This window comes from Copadichromis virginalis, linkage group LG4 (genome assembly GCF_057382275.1).
Source record: "Copadichromis virginalis isolate Kocher_CV1m ecotype Utaka linkage group LG4, C_Virginalis_male_GT1.1, whole genome shotgun sequence".
Taxonomy (NCBI): domain Eukaryota; kingdom Metazoa; phylum Chordata; class Actinopteri; order Cichliformes; family Cichlidae; genus Copadichromis; species Copadichromis virginalis.
In genome coordinates this window covers 33,661,824-33,681,760 of record NC_140621.1, presented here as the reverse complement: position 1 = coordinate 33,681,760, position 19,937 = coordinate 33,661,824, and the positions used below count along the sequence as shown (strand labels likewise).

General features: G+C 44.1%; 1 protein-coding gene across 2 annotated transcripts in view; it reads right to left on the bottom strand.

Annotated features, from left to right (window-relative positions):
- Nucleotides 1-16,964, bottom strand: part of LOC146711973 (RNA binding protein fox-1 homolog 3-like) — a 435,195-nt gene extending 418,231 nt beyond the window's left edge. For both annotated transcript variants that reach the window (XM_085455037.1, XM_085455038.1), the window contains exon 1: nucleotides 16,548-16,964. The gene's annotated coding sequence lies outside the window, so the exon portion shown is untranslated. The remainder of the gene's footprint in view (nucleotides 1-16,547) is intronic.
- Between the last annotated feature and the right edge of the window lie 2,973 nt (nucleotides 16,965-19,937).

Below are 19,937 nucleotides of genomic sequence, written 5' to 3'. Positions count from 1 at the left end.
AGAAAATACTTTTTTATTTAATGTTACAAGCAGAAACGGACAAGATCCCTAAAATTATCTGTTCATTATCCATTCAAATACAGTTTATATACAGCACTGTGCAAAGGTTTTAGGCAGGTATGGAAAAATGCTGTAAACAAAGAAAGCTTTCAAAAATATAAAAGGTTGTTTATTGGCACCAAATGTTTTCTGCAGCAGGACAACGACCCCGACCGTACAGCCAAAGTCATTAAGAACTATCTACAGCATAAAGAAGAACAAGTAGTACTGAAAGTGATGGTACGGCCCCCACAGAGCCCTGATCTCAACATCATCGAGTGTGTCAGGTTTACATGACATCCACAGAAGATCTGTGGTTAGTTCTCCAAGATGTCTGGAACAAACTACCAGCCGAGTTCCTTCAAAAACTGTGTGCAAGTGTACCTAGAAGAAGGCAAAGGGTGGTCACAGCAAACATTTCTCTTTTGTTCATTCGCTGCATTTTGTTGATTGATGAAAATAAAAGATGAAAACTCCCATTTCTGAAAGCATTCTTTGTTTACAGCATTTTCTCACCTGCCTAAAACCGTTGCACACTTCTGTATGTTTAGTTGCCTAAACAATCACCCCCGTAGTGCTTCATTTGTACGGTGGACTTCACGCACCATTCGTTGTCTCAGTGCTTAGCTGCTACACCAGACACGACACCATGAAGTTACAGAATGCCTACTGAAACATTTAAACTTGTTTTCTTGACAGATTTTGCGCTTCTAATGAACTAACGCTTGCGGCTCACGGAGAAATTTAAGCACCGCGCAGCATCGAATTAATTAAATGAAACCCCGGTCTTTTAATTACTTTAAACAGATAGCTTTGTTGCCTAAACCTAATTCCATTTCCCAGTGTCAAAGTCCTGCACTTTGGCCCCATATCTAAGAGAAAAAATTAGAAATACATCTTAAGGGGCTGGAACCAAAAGAGGTGCAGAGCATGCATGTTACATTACTGGTAAATAACCTCTTTGCATAAGATACCAAAAAACTGCACTTCACTGTTGAACTAAATTATATCCAAATCCGTTTTAATGGGGTAGGAACCCCCCGCAGTCGGCATGTCTAGACACCGTCAGGATTAAAAGGGTAACAAACACGCTCGGTGTTGGAATTTATGTTTTGGTAACAGCAATCCGAAAACAGCATTCCACTTTCAGCCGGACCATGAAGGGAAAAACATTGATGCTAATAATTGAAGCCCATTAGATGTTCTTATAGTGTGTAGTTTGAAAGGAAGCCAACACACCACCAGCTCCTTTTAACAAGCCTTTTTGATAAGGTAGAAGCATCTGTGTTTATGCAGTGTGAGAAATATTATGAATAATTGGGGAGTTGACGGGCTGAATTCCTCCAGCATTAATCGAGCCTCTGAAATCTCTGATATTAGCTTCACATGAATCATTGTTAATTCCCATGAATCCATTACTGTTCCATGTGCAACTAAAAATAGAGTCCTGATAAATCAATGGGGACACTCGAGAGTGAGGACGGGGGGTTGGTGCTGCTTACTTCTGAAGCTTCTCTTTTCAGTACAGCATAATGCCCTTGGCTCTCATCAATGATTATTCTCCATAATTCCCTCATAGATTTCTGTGTTACAACCAACGGTCGCGGCGGTGGGGGGAGGCAACAGACCTTGAACAGAACGTTTTCAGCCCAATCCCTCCCTAAATGCATTCCCCACATTTCGGCTTCGTCAAGGCCATTTGATAGTGCACGAAACATTTTTCCCTCTTTTTTTACAAGCTCTATCCTTGACTTGAATATTTCTGTAATGACAGCAACCCATTTCTTGTTTATGCCAACAATGACAGGAGGTTTTCGCCAATTTTCCTCCATCTATCTTGAGAGGAAGCCTAATCCATTTGAAATAGCGTGGCGATCTTCTGCACTGATTGCATTTGTCACAGCTCAGCAAGTGCGCTACCTTGTGTGGAGAGTGTGCCCCCCGGACCTGCCCTCTTCTCTTCTGCACTGAAAGCCAACGCAGGCAATGGGCATCGCATGGCCTCACTCATGCACCGGGCGCAAGGGCAGACAGGTTCATCTGCACACAATCACAACGGACGGCCGCATCCCATTCCAATTGCATTTCCGCTCACGGGGGAAAGATCCCGTGGTGCATATTACTGTGGCTGAGACAAATTTAGCTGAAATGGAAAGGGAGATGGAAAAAGCTCACCTCTTACACTAATCTGGGCAAACGACACAGCGCGGGCTTCCTACAACAACACCACCGACACCGCGGAAAAATGGCTTTTAGATGGCAGAGCTGGCCCGTCTATGACAGAAGACAGTGAATTAATTAAGATAATAAATTGCACGTGTCATATTTGTCATCTTTTCAATCTTCACCTAATGAGGAAAAACGCGCGCACAAGAGTGTTCCTCAGTAAAAAGTTGTCTCGGATAAATGCGGACAACTTAAAAGGGAAATGCTCAACATTAGAAACTGAGCGATACTCAATGCTGACTGATATTTAATATATGTCATGTATACATTCATGCGTTCCGCTCCTGTGTGGGCACAAACAGACAGACATGAATGCAAATGAGGCTGAGAAGAAGGAATGAGAGCGCGAGACGGAGCGGGACACTCAGAAGTCTGCATATCTGATAGCAAAGCGGCCTGATTAGAATTTTGTCATGCCACAATTTACAAATTAAAATGAATTAGATCTTCCATGCCCTGACCTCCATTAAAAACACTTCATTGTTGATGAGCCATGATAGCATCTGCTATTGATTGGATAAGCATCAGTATGGCCAATCCCGTCCCTTCGCGAGGAGGTCATCCAAAGCAATTTAGGCATATTGAGAGATTGATCAGGGCTCCGGAGCTGCCACTTGGGCCCACTCAAAGCATAAAAAGTCTAAGGTGTAGCGCAGCCACTCCCTGCTACTCTGCGCACGGAGAGTCTCAAATCTAAATGCTAATGGTTTCTTTTAGAGGCTGGCTGCCCTTTAACCACTACAGTCAGACGTGAAGGATGGCTCTCAGTGTTTCGACAGCTCAGTCTTGTTTTGACCCCTCCCCGGCCTCCTCCCTCCCCCCAAACACTTCCAATAGCAAGAAGCCATTCTCTGGAATCAGCACTGAAAAGGAGGAAAATAACTGTGCAACAGTAATACAACAGGCTCTGTTTGAAGCATTACCAGCCTACCTGGTAGCAGCCTGATTCTGCCTCAGCCATAGTGGACTGTGGCAGAAAATGACCCTTAACACAGCTACTGTTGTGAAACATATTTTTGTGTGTGTGTGATTAAAAAATATTCAGAGTACCTTTTGGCATTTTGTGTTAAAATTAAACTGAACTGCTAAAAAATGCTGAAAATATAAATGTCATACAAAAGTTTATTTAGAAAAAAGGCTGAAAATAACAGAGCCATTAATTATTAACCACAAACTGTAGGAAGTTTCAACTTTACACTGATTATTTTCTTTGTCTCCAGAACGCCGAGTCTTCTGATTACATAGGATGAAGGTTAAGATTAGAGCTGGGGTCATCGCCGACGATGACTTAGACCAGCGGTCCCCGACCTTTTTTGCGCCACGACCAGTTTGTCCAACAATATTTCACAGACTGACCAAAAAAAGAAGATTTATTCATGACACACGGGAAAAGACCCGAGGAAACAGAGTTAAAAATGATAAAAACGATTAAAAAAAAATAACGCTAAAAACTGATAAAAACCCTGAAAACCATCAATTTCACACCCGAGCCTCAACTCACGGCCCGGCATCAAACGACTCACGGACCTGTGGCCCGGTGGCCGCTGACTTAGACCTCGGGTGGTTAAGAGAAGTGAACGTCACCTAATCTGAAAATCACGTGCTGTTTGTTGCAGTCACTAGCTTTTTTTCCTCTTCATTTTAACCCAGACATGCTAACCGTGACTTTACAACCATAAGAAACTCCAAATGACACTGACAACTTCATATTTACTGAAATCCAGTAGGAGTGGTTTCGTAAATTGCATTTCACGGCAGTCACGTCCCCGGCAGCTGGAAAAGTTGCATCGACAGCCGATGAATGTGCATTGCATGTCGCAGGAAATTCAGAGCAATGAAAACGAAATGCACAAACGTCGGCAACTGCAGAGATCGGTTTGCATTTACGATCTCGCTTTCTCCTTTAACCTCTATTAGAACTGGTCCTCCTAACTATGCAGTAACTAATGGAATTGCATTAAAGCTTGGTGTGCTGGAGTATCATACTGTACATATGTCCGCTGTGGCTGAATTCACAACAATGTAGGATTCACCATGGTAACAGAAATCAGAAGGCAAAGGTCATGCAAAGCGTTGGTAGTGGTGTCGCTTGGCAAGGGCGGGGCGGGGGCGGAAAAACCTCCACATGGGCCTTTTTCCATATACTGAGCACGCTCATCATCTCCTGTCCTCCAGCAGTTCCCTGCAAGGTTAGTAAGAGTCAATAAGACTTCCGCAAAGGTTAAGGAGACCTATAAGAAAGATATCAGGCAAACCGTGACCTCTCTGGATCCAGAAGAAGCACAAATAGAGTGGCATAACTGTCTTCGTTCATTTTCCATCCGAAAGTGAATCAAAGAAACGCGCTTCGTTTTTTTTTTTTGGTACAATTGCTTCATGAATTCACTATGAGCCATCTATACACTTTGACACAGAGCACTTTATGAATACAAAACCTGAAAAATGGGTCATCATCTGGCACTTTTTCTTCCAAGAACAATTTTTATTTGTAGATCCACATTTGAGGAACTCTAGATTTCTTTTCAGATTGTACAATTTCCCTTATCATCATCCCCAGTTTTATTGGTTACTCTATCAGGTACAGGAAGACAGTTCTGTCTTCAGAACTCCCACTGATTCATTTTTAATTTACTAAGAGTGGAAGAGCAGTAGCAGCGTACCTTAAATTCGCAGTGTTTTATGTATGGCAATCACAATAATGGGGAACGATGAGGAGATGGGAACAATAAATAGTTTGTCTGCTATAGAAACCACTCCCGCGGGGTACTTAAAGCAGCAGCAGGCAGAAAGTGGGAAAGAGAAAAAAGGCAAATGTCTGTGTTATAAGCTGCTCTCTCTATATATGCACACAATTCATATATTCTAAAAAGCCACGGTCCTCTATTAAACCACTGCATCTTTATACTGCTGTATGCAACTCATCTAATCTCTAATCTGGAAAAAACTGGGACAAGAAAAACTCAGATCACAGACCCAAGAGGAGGACCACCTGAATGTTTGTGTGTATGGTACAAGTACCTCTCGTTTTGCTTTCAATGCTGAGAATAAGACAAGAACTGAAGCAGGTTTGAGGCTGAACTTGCAAAATGTCTTCTGGACTAGAAAGACGTACTCAAATAATGATATTCGACTGTGAGTTAGCCGTCAGCATGAAGGTTGTTGAGTTGAATCCACTGGCTGGCTGTATGAACCCTTCATGGGTTCTCTCCAGGTACATTTCCTCCCTAACAAGCCTAACAGACATGCATGATAGGTTAATTAACTGTGGATGTAAATGTAAAGTAAAAGTTGTTCCTTTTGAAACATGTTGGTTTCAGTACTAAGGCACTTTCACGTTAAAAGATTTCTGGTTTGTGTTGCACTTGTTTCACAGAACGAGTGAAACCTGGAGTGAACCCGGACACACACAGAAAGGACAAATGATCGATTCAAACCCAAGTCATTCTTGGTGTGCGGCAAGAATGCTAACCACCATGTGACCATGCTGCCCAGTAAATATTTCCACGGTTAAGAGGAAAAAAAAAATCACAACAGATGTTGTCAAGCAACCCTTGAAAAAGGAGATCATCATTGCAAAGATCTGCAATCAAGAGATGCCTTCATGAATGGAGATGCAGAGGTTTACAACTTCCTGCTGTTGTTTACACCAGAAACATCAAAAAGAGTCACAGCGCACAATCATAGCAAAGAAATTTGACAGATGAAATAAAGATGATCTTGAATCAGAATAATGAAGGTAGGTAAAAATCACGGAGGAGGGAAACGGCTCACAATCTGAAGCATGCCACATTATCTGTCCAACATGGTGGAGGTAGTGTTATGGCATGGACACGTATGGACATGTACGGCTGCCAGTGGAACCAGGTCACTAGTTTTTACTGATCATGTGACAGCGGGCAGAACCCTTTCAGCCAGGACGTTTTTCGCCCTGCAAAAGGCAAAAGCAAATCAAGAGTTTCAAAGCAAATAAATGGAATATTTTACAATGACCAAGTCAGTCACTGGATTTCAAACCAATACAGCATGCTTTACAGTTATTAATAAAAAAATGAATGCAGAAAGACCCACAAACAAGCAGCAACCGAAGGTGATGTCAGAGCAACTCAAGCAAGGAAACTGCAATCGGTCAGTCAGACACTATGAAGGACTTTCATCAAAGTATTAAAAACAACCCATATATTTGAAATCACGTTAGTCTGTCCAGTTAATTTTGAGCCTGGAGACGGTGCACAAGAATAATTCCTAAACAACAGACACAACATTTCTGTAAAGGTCCTGAATTAAAGCTGAAAGTCTTCACTTTGATTGTCTGATTTAAAATCCACCGTGGTTTCGGACAGAGACAAAATCGTCCAGCACATTATGGACCTAAGTGTACATGTGTATGTTTGGTCAGACACCAGCTCCGACTGGCTCGTGTTTTCCTTTCAGTTACGGGAACTGTGGCTTCATTATTGCCTCTCTGTCCTACGGGCTGCTGTTTCCTCAAGTGAGCATAAGAGGCTTAAGGGTAGAGGCGCATTTTCAGTTAGGGAATAAAAGTTCTGTCTATTAAATCTGATTAGCACACTAGTGGTGCCCAACTGTGTTGGATCGTGGCTCATCTTGGCTGATCAATGCCTTCACTCGAACAACCATCGGGTACAAAAAGGTTTGTACACAGCTCACGTTGTGCCCAGTTTCTTTGAAAGTGAAAATGTCAATATATCGAAAATATAACGTGCAAAACTGGCTTCAGGAACTGTCAGCCGTGCAAAGCAAAGCTTCTCTCAGTAACAACCTCTTACAGGTTTCTCACAGATTACACGTGTACTTCAGCTGCTGGGACGCTGGATGTAATCCAGGGAAACTTCTTGAGTAGAAAAGCCTTTTGGTCTTCGTATCTCTGTGATGGAATTATGTGTACCAAAATTAGAGTGCAAATTTGAATCAAACCTCTAAGCGAGATCTGTGGGTTCTTGGCAGTGAAGGGGGAACACAACAGGATTCTCGCACATATGCCACGCACATCCGTGAGAAGCTCAGCAGGCTGCCAACACCAAAGTGTTCATCACTCTCTTCCCACTCCTTTTCATAACACAGAGCAGATAAAGCCCCACAGTACCGGAATGAGCCCGACCAATCAGTATCGAGCATCAAAAAGTAAATGTTCAAGGAGAATGAAATGCCCCCATTGATTGGCCGCAGCACCGGTTCCAATCGATACCTGAGAGATAAGCAGCCGCTAGCCGCTGACATTGGTGATGTATAACTCCCGTGGCTGAACGGCAACTGATGACTTTTTGCCGTCTTGGTCAACACTCACCGGAGCAGCTCAGGCCGGGAGGCCAAAGGCAGACCCGGAGCGGCCGGCCGCCATCTAGATCGAGCTCCCGTTCGTCAAAATGGCCCCAAGCCATCAGCCGTGAAACCGAACTAGACTTAATCCATGCTAGTCAACCCCTACAATATGACCCCTTCTCTTTTGATTTGGAGAAATCCCACTAGTAAATCAGCTGGGGTTCAATCTTTGGAAGGTAAAAGTAAAGCGTAACACAGCAACAAGGATAAATTACCTGCAAAGGAACCAGTGTTATCGCTCTGTTTGTTTTTCAAAAGACAATAATGAAATAAATAAATGAAAAAATGGTTTGGAGAAAATGAAATGATGGCGTGGCGGTGTTTTGTGAAATTGTGCTGTCAAACGTTTCTCCTTTCTAATTTCCTGGAGCGCAGATGATGGAGCATGTGTGCTGACAGCTGAATCAGATAAAAAAAAAAAAGGGGAGAAAGACTTCTCTTTTTCCACCTCACGAGCGTTTCTATGTCACATTTATAAATATAATAACAATTAGTCTGAGGCAAATGACAATTGACAGATACCGCGGACTTGTGTGCGCTGTAATTTTTTCCAATGTGGCCATTTGTTTAAGTGTCAGACTGACAGGCGCGGTTGGAAATATGAAATACGGAGACTGACGCAGCAAAGGGAGAAACCGTATCTATTCTGTTTATTTACCAGCACGGTGTTATTTAAATGGGGCTCATTTATATTTTATGAAAGCAGGTGGAAGCTCTCAGAGGTATTAAAATTAGAATTACGGTATAAGCCCAAAATGTGCTCGCTCATTCATGATACAGTAACTTTTAATACGGCCACTGCCGCCGCCGCCGCCGTCTTTATAAACGTACAAAGGTCTTGGAGCAGCCGGTCCTGCGTGCATGCGCGTGCACATTTGATGGGACCGTCCCAGCACAACTGTCACTTCGCTCCCCTGTTACAGGTGCTCCACACAGGGGAGCTGGCAGCTCTGACGGACGCCTCCTCCTAGGGATTTATGGGAAATGACAGCTCCCGCAAAATAAAACTGAAGCGGTCGGGGAAGGGAAGACAACGGAAGTTCCAAACCGTGAGTGCACAGGGCTGACACTAGCTGAAATTTATTTCCTCCGCTCTGCCTGACAGTTTGGTTGGAAATGTGCTATTCATACTTTTAGGCCCGCAGACAGAGCGAGAGCGAGCGAGCGAGCGAGAGGGGGCCCCACCCTTAATCTACTTCCTCTGTTTGGGGTAATGGTCTACGAGGTCTTTCTGCCGGGGAAAATCACATTTCTTACATGGCTGCCTCTTGATGAATTATTTCACATTTCACTTACTTACCTTTTCAAAAGTTAATCTACATCAATAATGTTAAAGGAAAATTTCACAGCTACAAATGAACTGCTCCCCTTATTTAAACTCAAAAGGTGTGGACCGTTTGGCTGCTTAAAAAGTCCATTTCAAACTTCATCATTTAACCGTTTGCCAGCATATCTGAATGCACACGGGCCAGCCCGGCGTTCTGATTTTCTACATATTTAAATATGGACCATCTTTAATTGAGCAGAAACTGCTGTGGAGAACAGTGCTGAACTAATACTGAGGCTGAAATATCATTACGCTGATGGAAGCCGGGCTTCTGTGGCTTTTATTGGCAGCTAGCGAGCTAAATGTGTGGTTCGATTCAGAGGCGGCCATAGCTGCAGAGGCACAGTAATCGACTTTGGGACAAAATGGTGTGGAAAATGACGTGTAGGCTTTCGCCTAAAGGCAAGCCGATGCAGGCAGAAATCTATCACTCAGGTGCACACCGGCATTGGCATTTTCACAAATGTGATTTAGTCGACGATACCGTAGAGCTGATGTGCTGGACCAGTGCTTTCGGTGAAAGGATCGGCTGCTTGAGCTGCAGAAAATGTCCGCGCGTTTGATTCGGTTTGAACCCTGCCGTGTTCAGATAAAACAATGTTTTACATATGAATCCCTGCAGCGTATCGGAGCATATTTAGGTCAAACTACCCTGAACCTTGCGAGCATTAGACCGAATTTTAAATCTCTAACCTCATTCGAGTCATTTCTTTGCCAAGCCTGTTGAAAATCAGCCCTTTGTTTTTGAGATCAACACGAGATTCACTGCTGTTCCACACTACTGTGCTGTGAGTATTTTTGGCTCAGTGCTGCCAAAGTTTGGACACAGCCATTTATAATTCTCTCACAAGGCAAGCAGCTCGCTTCTTTTTTCCAAACACACTCCATGGGATACAGACCGGTCCACGCTGTCGTGTGGTTTGCTCGCAGAATCGCATTATTTCCAAGCAGCAGCAGCTTTAGCGAGCACCAAAGCCAAAAGGGCCTTGACCAGTAAACCGAGCGTTAATCGTCACAATAAGACACAATTAAACAACGATTATGTAAAAGACCTTTTTGCTTTGGGAGTGTCTCAACTATTACATCAGCGTCTAAACCTCAGATTCAGAGTGTCTCTTTCCCAGTAGCATGCCTGGAGGCGCAACAGTCACACCCACACATGCACGCACACACATATACACTCGCCGAAGCACAGTGCAGATCAAGTGTGCCTGGAGAGCTCTATAGAGAAGCCAGTTTTACTCATTAGACTGCATGTGCACCGCTCTCCAAAAAAACCCTCACTCTAATCACTGTCACCAGACCTCGGCTGAAAAACAGATAATTAATGTTGGGCCCTGCCTCAATCGGCTTCCACGCTAAGCAGCTCTGTGTACATATGTGTGCGCATGTGTGTGGGTGTCTGCATGTTTGTCTATTTGGAGTCTGTCGATGTAGGAGGCCCCCCGGGGACCGCGGATGCTCAAGCCATCCACAACAACGATTTCTCTCAGGCTCGCATTAGCTCTCAGAAGAACAATTGCACACCAGATAATGCACGAATTTACAGAAGAAGAAAAACCCCTTCCACTGCGCAGCCAGAGCCGTTCGCCGCCCGTGTTTCACGCCGTCTCCGTCTTCGACGATTCTGTAACGTCTCGCCCTTTTTTTGCCCTTTTAGCTCCCCTTCGCCCATTTATTACATGGAATGGACTTCTTAATTGTATGCTTTGCAGAGCAGATTTATTTATGTTCTTTTTCCCTTCCTAAAGGCAATTATTAATATCATAAATATTTGATGATACTTTGCGTGACCCTGCAGAGAATGACAGAGAGAGGTACTGAAGGTTAATGCTGGGGGTGCAGACTGATTAAATGGCGACCGAATGGCAAAAGCCCATGCAGAGCTGCTATAAACTTTCTAATGAAATGGACTAAATAAACACTGTTTGCGGCACAATTTAGCTACGGGACTTTAATAAGGTAATTTACAAAAACACATTTTTTTCCTCTCTTGCCCCCAGTGATATCTACACATAAAAATACTTTTGGTTTTACTCGCTCGGGTTTTGAGATATCCGTCTTTGAAATTGCTGCCTCAAACCAGAAACGGTGAAGGGGAATCGAATTTCAGGTGTTGTGCTCGCAGCATTCAAAAATCACATTTAACAAAAACCCAAAACTCAACAGCAATAAGTCTCTCTGGAAGAACCAAGTTTGGATAATCAAGAGACCTCTGATAGTCTTTAGGTTCACCAACTAATTTGTGCATTCACAGAAAATTAATTAGAATCTCTTTTACCTAAGTAAGGCGGCAAACATCCACCTGTTTCGTATTTAAATGTACATGTTTTTTGAAACTTGGCATAATTACTAGCCTCTACTAGGTCAAAGAAGACTTTTAAAAAAGAAAAAATCACCCCTAAAACAAATTTACATATTTTTTTTTATCTCTGAACCAGGGTTAGGTTTAGTGATGCACGCAAACCGTTTTATTGGTTGATGGTTCCTGGCTCTACCTAGACTGAATGTCAAAACATCATTGGGTTGCGTGACTGGGTGAATGAGGCTTACTGTAAGAAAGTGCTATAAAAGTATAGTCCATTTATCTTAAATATAATAGAACTAAAGCGAACTACACGACCAAAACTACTTAAATAATCAGCAATGATGAATCTTTCTACAAATTATGACCTGGTTATTCAAAAAAAATTGGTTACTCAATCCTTTCTGTGGATGGTTTCATGTAGGAACTTCTGCCAGCTGAAAGCAGCTAGCTAAGGTTACAGCTGAGCTCAGGAGGGAGCCATTCATGTTTGCATCCTGTCACGAGCAAGACTTACAGCTAGAGGCACGCTTGCTCTAGGATGTGATAAGTTCATGCAAGTAACTCAGAAAGGTAACATTTTTTTTCTTCTTGAGTTACCAGAGCAGGATTTGTGGACAGCTTTGAAGCCAGTCTAGTCTGTAAGCCTGACGTCATTAGCCGTTTCCAGGTCCAAACTCCGTCTCCTTCAGGTCCTAAAGTCAAACGAACACTGCGGCATCACTGAGAGTTACAAACTGTCTAAATTCCTTCATCTGTAATAAAATGATCAGCGTTCTGCTCTACCAGGTGTAACAGTGAAGTTTAACATCCAGGCATCCACGAAAACAGAATTTATGAAGTTTAACGGAGTCTGAAGTTAGCAGGGAGTTAGCTCGCTAGTTTCCACCTAAACATGATATAGCATGTTCTGACTGAGAGATTTCTGAAAAATTCAAACGTACAGCTCTGCTACCACTTCCAACATAAATGAAGACAGGAAATTAAACAGCAGTGATGTTTGTAGGGTTACTGAAGTTGGGCTAGCTGGTATATAATGATGTGCTACGTGGTGGCTAGCTAACAGCTATGTTAGCATAACATAAACACAGAGAAGCTGGAGGATGAATGCTAACTTTTTTCCACTCGATAAAAGTTAACGTGAGGGTTCCTGATGGTTAGAGACAAATGCAATCACATGGCAGGATGCTGTACACGGACCAAACTTCAGTCAGGAGAACAACGGAGATAATCCATCCACAATATGAGGTTAGTCATTAATATATAGTTGCATGGGCTGGAGTTACATCATAAGGTTTTGAAAACTGAGCTTTAAAATTAACAGTGGTAATAAAAACAGAGGGAGACTGACAGTGATCACTGACTGATTTTGGGGGCTTGTTCAGATTAAATAGAACAAGATACAAAACATGTTAAAAACACAACAACCTCAAACACAGAGTAGTTTGGACCGGAAAGCAGGGTTTATATGTCATTACATAAAAACCGGATATCCCCAAACCTGGGCAACTCTCAATTTAGATGGATAAATAACACGATTGGCCAGAGGAAATGATGTTACTCCATGCTTTTTCTATTATTTATTAATGTGACTAACTCCCAGAGGTTTGAAACCCATTTCCAGAGGTCCTCCTGTCGCCAAGAACCCCTTACAAATAAGGTTTTCTAATATGCCGCCAGTTTAGCTGCCTCGGTCTGAACTTCTGTGAGGACTGGCTCAAGCATTTCTCTGTCATCACCAGCTCCTTCACTGCCTACAGTAAGCACAACCAAGCAACAGCAGGAAGGTTTGCTGCAGGAGCAAGAGCAGTGATACCAAGCTCATTGTTTCTATTGGAGTAGCATTCACAATATGCTTGCTTTAACCTCCTGAGACCTGAGCTGTTGTTTGGGATGCATTTTTAATTCCTTATAGCTATTCTGGGCTATTTGAACAGGAAGAATTTACAGCCCAACACCATATTGTCACCATTGTGTAACAAAGTTTAAACACTTTACTGAGGTCAAGAAAAGCCAGAATGTAATGCCTCCACACGAGGACATCATTTTATATTTATGTGTTTTGTTTTTTACATGAAGTATTTTGGGGACCACTTGGCTATAGTCTGTGGATTCCTGGAACTTCCTTTATGACACTCAGTTGCTGTAAGTTGGCTATTTAAGGTTCTACATGTAATTATTAAGCAGTGCAAACAAAATTCGACTTGCCTTTATTGATCTCGGCTGGAGGCAGATACTGTAAAATCCAGATAAAACAACTGTATACAGGATTGGAAAATGCATTTTGATGCCCAAGCCACTTTCATAGCTTAGAAACTGTTAAACGTTTTATTGCACGTATGCTCGTGTTTCTTTAAAAACCTTGTGACTTCAGCGGCACTTTGCCCTGCCATTACAATCTTTCTCACAAAGGTTTTTAAAACCAAGCTATCCAGGCTCACTCCTCAAATCAATTCTGCTTTTTTGGCTTTTCATGAAGAGATACAAAAAAAAAAAAATCTCTTCAATATTTGCCACACATGTCCTTCATCGCTGAATTGTGGTATTCAGGAGGTTCTGAATAGGCACTGTACTCCATTGTCTAAGAATGCCAGCGAAAGCCAACAGCCGCACAACGCACCAATTACAGCGTCAACTCTCACGAGCAGCGCCGCATGCGTGTCGAGACTGGAAAACATACGATGGGCTTGCAATTGTAATCAGAACTGTTTAAATAGTAACAAGTGTGCAAATTAGTCGTTCTGTTGCTCATTATTCAAGACGTGCAATCACTAGTTCCCAACATCCCAAAGTCTGGGAGAGATTTGAAACAACCAAAACACACAAACATGCAAACAAATGAAATAACAGGAGCTCAAACCCTCGATTCAGTCGATATAATTTAATCAGCAAAATGTGTGATTAAAATATTTAATGAGCTCCAGCATATGACATTTATTGACTTACCAAATGTCTCTTTCTTTATACATTCAGACATGGCTGAACACCTACACAAAATGATTTCAAGCTGACATATATAATTTGACCTTGTCAGAAGCTGATCTCCTTCCCCCCACATTTCCTCGTGCGTGCTGTGTAATTGAGCCTTCAGGGAGAGTGGAAACCCTATCGGCCCTCGCTTTGTACGGATCTGTATGGATGATCAGGACTGGTTACCAACTATCAAATCAATAAGTGCAGATACACAAGCAGATAGTGATGAATATGGGTTGACGGCAATTTATCTCGCCTTCACGAGCGGTTTATTAACTGCGGAGATCACAGACTTACATTAACAGAACCTCTGGGGTAAATTCTTAGCAGTGAAAGATATATGTAATTAAATATGTTTCCTAGCATAAAAGGCTATTAACTTCCCTTCGATATATTTCTCCACAATGAAACATACAATATAGGAAAAGATACATTTAAATTGGTCAGTGACCAACTCAGAAGCAGACAGGCGTTCTGCATTTAAATTGCATAAATTTCCTATGAAAGCCACTGGCAAATCCAAAATGAAAGTTCCATTAATTCACAGAGTTTAAAGTACTTTTTTGTGATGTAGCTTTTGTAGTCTTTCTTTGCTGCAAATCTCATAGCTTTGATGATGGTTATAGGTTGTCGGTTTTATTTTTAGGCCATGAAATCAGGAATTAATCTGAGGCAAAACCGGAGGAGGAGAGGCCTGTCTTGTTTATCTTGATTTGTGTGTCTTTGTGCGTTAAGCCACATGGGTTCAGTAAATTCGCCAAGGCCAGACGGAGGCGGACGTCAGTCTCAGGCTGATCGTTCACTTTTGCTGACACATCAGCGACCAGAGGCTCGTCGGGTCTCGAGAGCTGCCGATGTCTCGCTGCACGCTTCTAACAATCGGAATCAATCCCACCTTCAGACTCAGTGACTTGGAAAATGCAGAAAAAACAGCACCTATAGCAGCTAAACCAGAAAAGCCCGAGAATTATAAAACAGCAGCAGAGTGAAGTCCAAACAACTAAAACGTGGGGTAATATAAATTCAATTTTAAGCATAAATGGGTGCTGTGGTGCATGTGATCCACGTTAAACCACATCATAAAAATGCAAATGCTTTCATTCTCACTCCAGGAGTTTACAGTCCAGCAACAAATCTAATATATTGTGGGATGTTTAACATATAGATCTTTTCATTTCCCACATTCGAAGCAAGCGAGGCACCGCACAATATCCTGGGCTTCACAAATGTAATATAACCCGGATTGCAATGGGCCAGTGTGATGCAGCTGTGGCATTAGGGCCAATGGGAGCTCTTTAAATGAGAGAGTGGCTGTAAACACCACGTCTACTTTCTCCTCTCGCCGGCATTACTAGCGAAGCTGATGACAAGTGCCGAGCAGCCCTCTAGTGCCTTTAATACAGCGAGAGCATTCTCCAGGGGAAATGCAATCTGTGTCCTCTGTACAGATCCACTGTCTGCACTTCCCCACATGTGAGCTGCTATCATATTATACTCCCCGCTCTCAAAATGGGAGAAGGAAATAGGAAATCGGCTCGGCCAGAGATGAACCAGGAACATAATCAAAAAATAGTGTGGCGCAAACGGCGCAGATCAGCCCGGCACGCAGACCTCCCCTGGCTGAGCGCTAAACAATAAGCAGCGGGGACTGCTCGGGATTCTTACGCCGCTGAGAAGAAAGTACGCCCCTTTTTTCACCCCTCGGGCATCTATTGGCTTATAGCAGCTTATATATTTAAGATTGGAGACGGGAACAGGGATACTTCCCTCATGTGGCGATCCCGCACGCTTTTATTGCCAATAAAAACAGCAGAAGTGCACAGACAAAAGAATCTGTGTGTGTGAAACATGATTTAGCTGACCTTGCTCATTACTGGGGTCCTTTTAGTTTTGCTTTTTTCCCCCCTCACATCTGAGCTGAACAAAAAGACATAAAAATGCAGGGTTGACTTTTTGGGAAAAGTATGCAAAATCTCAAAGTATGAATGACACTTTTGTTGGATTGTTTTTGTTTGAGCTGTGCAAAGACAGGACAAAGCCTAATCTAAACAGCCGACATCAAGAAACACACTGCACGCCTTACGAAAGGAAAAAAAGGAAAACACAATCTGCACTTTTTTCTTTTTTCGCCTGCCTGCCTGCCTGAAAAAGACAAAGACACTTGAGCTGTGCATGGATGGCGAGTATGCTGTTGGATCAGTGTGTGGAGTAAAGTCTCAGTGTGGGTACGAAGTAAATGTGCCAAACACGTGTGTGTGTGTGCATTTGTGCGTGAGAGACAAAGTGTGTGTGACAGCGTTAAGCCTGAGTGAGAAGTGAAAGGACTGCTGTACTCACAGTTGTGCTCTTGTTTCCCTGTGGTCTGTCGGCGTGTCAGAGTTTCATCCTTTCAGCATCTCTCCCTGGGATGGGCTTCCTCTTCCTCTTCTGACCAAAAGGTGTGAGGTGGTGGTGGTGGAGGAGGAGGAGGAGGGGATGCACGGATTGAGCACAGAGGAATGAGAGAGAGAGAGGAAGAAGACGAGGAGGAGGGAGTGCGAGTGAGCGAGTCAGAGAAAGAGAGAGAGCACGCTTTGGATGAAGGGAGGGCGAGAGGCAGCTTGCGATTGGCCTGTCAGTCCGGGAGAGGGTGCATGGGTCTCAGTGGTGTCAGGGCGGCGAGCTGCCTGCACCCCAGTCGCTCTGCCGACGTCTCCGATTTAAACACCTCGAGAGGCGGTTGTATGGTTCCTGCGGCACACAACACACAAGCTCGCTGGCTGGCTCACGACTCACACACTCTGCATCCACATCAGAGAGAGGGAGGGAGAGAGGAAGGAGGAGGGAGGGTTGATAGAGTGAGGCAGACAAATTCAGAGGGCCGATGACAGCTTCAAGCTGAAGCTTCTCCTTGGCTCCTCATCAATGACAGGTACTGAGGAACAAGAGACAGAGGGAGGCTCCCCCCTCCCATTCACGCAGTTCTACACACGCACACACGTATTCATGTACACACACACAAATCACTCCTCCATATCCAACCACCGTCACCCTCCCTCCCCATCTCAATTACCATAGCCGCGACAGATGTATTGGGCTTGTCAGCTCTCAAGCATGGCTGTGGAGGAGATGTGGGCTAACTTATCTCATCTAATTTAACCAAGCTGTAATCAGACAGCACTATGGAGCTCATTTATGGTCCGACTGTTTTGGAGGTGGTGGGGTGGGAAAGGAGCAGTAGATGTGGGAAGCTCGTGGCATGGAGACAGACGCAGACAAACTGCAATTAGCTCAGCCTAGGTCAGAGAGCTGCATCCGTGAGGTTCAGACCGAAGTCGTTTGTACTGGGAGCCGAACTTGGAAAATGAAAAGAAAAAAACATTGTTAAAGTCCAGAAAAAAAATGCAGAAAAACAGAAAACAAAAAATTCCAAAAAAAGCTGCAAACTAGTTACAGTGATTTAACTGTGACACATGATGCTGTCGATGTAATTTGGGTAATTTTAGCGAGCCAACACCCTGAAAGATTTCAAAAATGCCGTTCTGTCTGAACAAGAGGCACTGGTAAGGATATTAAGCCTGACGTTTCTGCAGTGGACGCCCAGCTCTGCAGCTTAATGTCAAGCGCCGGAATTTTTTTTTTTCTTCTCCTCATTAACCGTCGTGCCCGGTCAACAGCAGACCGACTCCAATCGGCTCCACACAGAGTCCCATGAATCCCATCTCCGTCCTCTTCACTCCACCAAATTCAATTAAAAAGAGAAATTGGCAATTAGATCACTGTTATGATCCTGTAACAATGATCTAATCTGTAATTCATTGGCTGGTGTTCCCCTGGGGTGGGGTGGGGGAGGTTGGGTTGATGTAGTGGCTCCTTGGCATTCACCTCGGCTCGGGCGGCGCACGAGGCCGCGGGTGGAGCGGTGGGACCGAAGGCCTCGACGGTGCCACCGCCGGGGCCTCGGCTTGCCCGCGGCAAGAACACGACCTGTGACGTGCGCTCGTTTGTTTTGTTCTCATAGGCGTGCAGGTTGCAGGTGTAATGTATGCAAACACGCGTGGGGACTCGCACAGATTTACAGCTGATGTGCAAAAGGCAGAAATGTGCACAAACGTGGGCTCCTCACGGGAGGAGCCGTAATTGAATTAAGTCAATTCCATTTGGCTAATGAAGGGGAGGCGAGTAGCTTGCCCTTTCGGATGCTTCAGGCTAACAATCACATTGAGACACGGGGGGATGTGGCTGGAGCAGGGTGGGGTCACAACATGTAGACTGGAACCAGTGTCTTGTCGCCACCTTTGTAACTGGAGTCGTGCTACTGGAGCCCCACCGCATGTGGACTGTCTGGAGCCCTCAGCATCACTCCTCTGACCCAACCGGGCAGTCGTGTTTGTGTCGTCGTCATTTAAAAAGCCCTGTTTCCTGGCAACATTTAACACATTACAGGCTGTTTTATCCTATCATCCATCTCGTGGCGCTTATATTTAGTCTAAGGATAAATGCAGTGTCCTTTATGACAGACACGCACACCTACACAGACACAGAGCCAGTGGCAACAGGAAAGCAAACTGACTATCATATATAGGAGTGTGTGGGCTTGCGGCACACACGCTAACGCGCACACACAGACGCACAAACACGCACAGGAACAGTGTGATTGCTCTGCTTCGCTCGTTTAGCACTTCTAAGGCAGAGATCCCCAGAGGCCACCCATCACATCCAGTTACTGTGGCACACAGACACGACAGAGCCCCACCTGCCTGCTCTCACCTCAATCTGTAGGAGGCAGGAGGCTCTGGCACCATGTCGCTCCCTTTCTCACTTACACACACACACACACACACACACACACACACACACCAAAGATCAAAGATGTGGTCACAGAGGCACCCACACAGATATCTCGTATCAAAGATCAAGAGGACTTCCCGATCTGCAGACTTTAACAGACTTGCCATCACACACGTTAGCTCGCTACAAAACCTCTCCTCATCTTAAATCACAAAGCTGCACGCTTAAAATGCATGTGGTAACCCGCCGCGGCGTCGCCATACTTCACACGGGACGTGGGAAGAATCGTCAGGTAGTCACCCCGCGAGAGCAGAGAGGATATTCTCATTTTCAACATAGCACCAATTTTAACAAATTTAATGTCATTACCCAGAATGAGTGGAATGTGTTGGCTGCAGAGCGCCAGTGAGAATAACAGATGGAATAAATGGGAATTGCTACCTTTTTTTTTTTTTTAAGAAGAAGAAGACTAATGAGACAGAGCTGCTTTCACTGTTGAGTCATGCTGATGGCATCAGGTGCTGAGATAAAGATGTAATAGCCTGCTCAGGGGTGCTTCCCTAACACGTGCAAAAACAGAAGTGGGAAGCAGATAGCTGGTGTGGGACTATGTTGTTCGGGGTGAAAGCGGGGATATGAGAGGGTATACGAGATGGAGGTCTGGCCGGTGATTAGTTAGTTCCCTGCTGGTTGAGCCTGACATGTCACAGGTTGACATGGGATGCAATTATAGAAGGGAAGTTTCCCAGCCCCTCAGGCATGTGCCAGCCATGCTGTCAACGCTGGCTGATGTGTCGGCTCTTGGCACCGCCAAGGGTGTCACAGGCTCTTATGTGTGCTCAAAACTGCTACACTCCCATGAAAATTGGCCTTAGCTTTTCCCCAATGCATTGGATGATGACTCTGTGTGTGTGTGTGCATATGGCTGTGCACACACGCTCAGCTACCTTTGTTTGA